We start from the raw sequence: 4,478 nt of genomic DNA, 5'->3' as shown, positions 1-4,478 counted from the left end.
TTATTGTACTTTAGATGAAGGTTTACAGAGCAAATTAGTTAGTCATTAAACAATTAATACACATATTGTTTTGTGATGTTGGTTGCCAACCCCACAACCTCCCAACACTTTCCCTTTCTGAACTTTGGGTTCCCCATTACCAGCTTTCCTGTCCTCTCCTGCCTTCTTATCCTTGCCTCTGAGCTGGTGTGCCTATTTAGACTCATTTTGCTTTATGGACCTGTCTAATCTTTGTCTGAACAGTGAACCTCAGGAATGACTTTATTACTGAGTTAAAAGGGCATATGGTCCAGAGGCCATACTCTTAGGGTTTCTCCAGTCTCTATCAGACCAGTACCTCTGATCTTTTTTTGTTAGAATTTTGTTCTACATTTCTCTCCAGCTCTGTCCAAGCCTTAGATTTATTAGCCCAAGAAGATGTAGTCTCTGCTGTAGCAAATACTTCTTGTTGCATTTGGATAAATAACAAAGGAGAAATAGAACAAGATATACAAAGAATTAGACAGCAGTTACTTGGTTACATACTATAATATCACTACAAACACCAGATTTATTTAATTGATTACTATCAGGAATAAGTACATGGGTTATATCACTATTGAAGGGAACAATAATAGTCATTAGTCTGCATCCAGATAGTATTAGACACAACAAAACTTATCTTCTATTGTCTTAAACACTTAAAAGGCGAAAGAAAGGCTCAGGCCTTGATGTACATCGATTCTGCTCATTTCTGCAATGCGATTAATGGAAACATCACTCTTGGTGAAGAACCAGATGGCATCCAGGGGAAAACCAGCACCATGAGTTTAAAGAACCTGCCATGGCCACTGTCTTAGTCATCTAATGCTGCTGTAACAGAAATAACACAAGGGGATGGCTTTAACAAAGAGAAATTTATATTCTCACAGTCTAGTAGGCTAAAAGTCCAAATTCAGGGTGTCAGCTCCAGGGGAAGGCTTTTTCTTTCTGTTGGCTCTGGAGGAAGGTCCTTGTCATCAATCTTTTCCTGGTTGAGGAGTTTCTCTGTACAGGAACCCCGGTCCAAAGGATGTGCTCTGTTCCCGGCACTGCTTTCTTGGTGTTATGAGGTCTCCCCTCTCTGCTCATTTCCCTTTCCTTTTATCTCTTGTAAGTTAAAAGGTGGTGTAGGCCACACCCCAGGGAAACTCCCTTTACATTGGATCAAGTATGTGACCTTAGTAAGGGTGTTACAATCCCACCCTAATCCTCTTTAACATAAAATTACAATCACAAAATGGAGAACAACCACACAATACTGGGAAACATGACCTAACCAAGTTGACACATATTTTGAGGGGACACAATTCAATCCATGACAGCCACCGTCTAAGGGCCCTACTAAATTCAGGTTTTGATCATTGATATGTTATCCTGTTGTCTTGGTCATCTAGTAGTGCTATAACAGAAATACCACAGGTGGATGGTTTTAACAAACAGAAATTTATTCTTTCACAGTTTAGGAGACTAGAAGTCCAAATTCAGCGTGCCAGATTCAGGGGGTAGGTCCTTGTCATCAATCTTTCCCTGATCTAGGAGCTTTTCAGTGCAGGGATCCCTGGTCTAAAGGATGTGCATGCTCCTGGCTCTTCTTCCTCAGTGGTAATGTGGCCCCCCTGTCTCTCCACTCGCTTCTTTCTTTTATATCTCAAAAGCGATGGACTCAAGACACAACCTAATCTCGTAAATTGAGTCCTGGCTCATTAACATAACTGCCTCTAATCCTGCCTCATTAACGTCACAAAGGTAGGATTTGTAACACATAGGAAAATCACCATCAGATGACAAAATGGTGGACAGCCATATAATAGTGGAAATCATGGCCTAGCCAAGTTGACACATATTTTGGGCGGGCACAATTCAATCCATAACACCTGGTGAAGAACCAGATGGTATCCAGCGGGAAACCAGCACTCTGACTTTAAAGAGCCTGCTGTGGCTGCCACCTAAGTCCAGGTTTTGATCATCGATTTGTTATCTCCAATCTCTGACCAAAAGGAGGGAGTGACTTAAAGTTAAAATTGGAATCATTATTCCCCATTCTTGAGTATAAAGAATGTGACCCAGCTGGAGCAATAAGGACTCACCAGGACACATCAACTGGGCCCTGTCCAATAGCTAAGACAATCTTGGAAAACATCTTTTAGGAATTCTTTCACATAAACAAATACTTTGGCAGAACACAAAAGACTCACATATTTTCCATTCTTTTTCTATTAGCATTTAGTAAATAGTAAGATTTGTTGGGCCAGTGAAGACTCTCCTGACTGTTGTTGCTGAAACCTGTACCAATGATTATTAAGAAGGTGATTTAGCAGTTTGTAGCCAATCTGTGAAAAGGTGAAACTTTTAATGATTTTATCCACTTGTAACGTCCATATAGACTGATGATTCTGTAATATTCCTTGGACTCAGGCAAACATAGCTCTGGCAGCATGCTTTTCCATTTTCCACTTTTGCCTCTTGGAACACATACAAAATACAATCATTCTTCTCGCTTTACTATAACTTTGTGGTGATTTTACCCTAGGACGTGAGTCAGAGCTGACTTGACAGCAGCTAACAACAATAAAAATAAAGACTGTACTACCACTCATCTTGGATCAAGAAACTCTGAGAATGGCCTCTTGGAGAAGAGATGAAGTATTTGGCCCCAAAAAGAGGTTCTTTGAGAAAAGCTAAGCCTTTAGAAAAACCCCAGCCCTTAGTCACCTCCCCACGAGCATGTCTTCACTATGATTTCCAACTCTTTCAGCTGGAAGCCAGTGTAGTGATGAGATTTTTACTGGTCTCTGAAGACCTTGAAAATCAAAATCCAGACCATCTGAGCTTCCTACACTTGGTTCACACTTAGCGCACACGACTTTTCAAGGGCAAAGTTACTGCTGAATTCCATTCTCAGAGAGAAACAATCACATCAACCTCTTTATATGTGGAGGAGATGAAAGGGCCAGCTGGTGATGGAGGGATTTTCACACTCTTCAAACTGGATCACAGCCCGGGAATAGTTTTCATCCAAGTGAGAGCTTATAGTAGCAAGGTACTCAGAAGCCAAGCTATTGACAATACAATAGCAATAGCAGCAACAGCAGTGTCTCAACAACTTTTACTTGCCATCAAGTAGGCTCCCATGCAGAGCAAACTTATGTATAACAGAAGAAATGTTGCCTGGTCCTACATATTCCTCACAATAGTAGATATGTTTGAGCCCATTGTCGAAGCCACCATGTCAATCCATCTCACTGAGGGTCTCCCACATTTTTACTGACCCTCTACTTTATCAAGCATGATGTTCTTCTCCAGCAATTGGTCCCTCTGTGGCATGTCCAAAGAAAGCAAACTGAAGTCTCACCATTTTTGCTCCTAAGGAACAAACCTATGAGGTAGATAATCTTGTTATTCTCATTTTCCATTTGTTAATTGGACAGGACATTTATTGAATATTTTCAATGTTCCAGGCACAGGATCAGGCACTAGAACACAGCATAAGCCAGGTAACCAAGGTCCCTGACTCCTGGGGCTTATAACACACTGGGAAGAGGCAGATGCAGACAAGAACACATTACAGGAGAAAAGATAATAGTTAAGTACAGCACAGACAATAAAAGCTGCCATGAGACCAGAAGGACTGGATGGTGCCCAGCTCCCATTACTAAACATTTTGATCAAAGATTCTATAGAAGAACCCCGATCAAAAAGGGGGAAATGCAGAATAGAATTTCAAATTATCATGGAACACAGGCTTTCTGGAATCGTGGAGGCTAGATGAACCCCTGAAACTATTTCCCTGAGATAATTTTTAAACCTTAAACCTTAGAACTGAAGCCAAAAATATCCCCCAAAGTCTTCTTAAAAGCAAACAATAGTTTAGATTAACTAGTAAAGGATGTCTACCTTCATCATTGTGCTCTTTTGAGATCTACCTATACGGGATCAAATTGACAATAGCAACTCAAAAGATTAGATGGGAAACTTAGGGAACAGTGAGTTTATGTTAATGGGGGAGGAACAACTCAGAAAAGGAGGGTGATAACGGTTGCACAACTTGAAGAATGTAATCAATATCACTGAATGGTACATATAAAAACTGTTAAATTTGTATGTTTTGCTGTCTATATTCTCAACAACAACAAATATAAATTATATTAAAAAGGAAATCAGGGATTCATACCAGGTATGCAAGGATGGTTCAACATTAGAAAAACAATTAATATAATCCATCATATAAATAAAACAAAAGACAAGAATCACATGATTTTATCAATTGATGCAGAAAAGACATTTGACAAAGTTCAACACCCATTTATGATAAAAAAAAAAAAAAATCTCAGCAACATAGGAATAGAAGGAAAATTCCCCAGCATAACAAAGGGCATTCATACAAAGATAATAGACAACATCATCCTAAATGGAGAGAGTCTGAAAGCATTCCCCATGAGATCAGGAACCAGACAAGG

The sequence above is a fragment of the Elephas maximus genome, chromosome 3 (genome assembly GCF_024166365.1).
Source record: "Elephas maximus indicus isolate mEleMax1 chromosome 3, mEleMax1 primary haplotype, whole genome shotgun sequence".
Taxonomy (NCBI): Eukaryota; Metazoa; Chordata; class Mammalia; order Proboscidea; family Elephantidae; genus Elephas; species Elephas maximus.
This window is presented reverse-complemented; position numbering follows the sequence as displayed.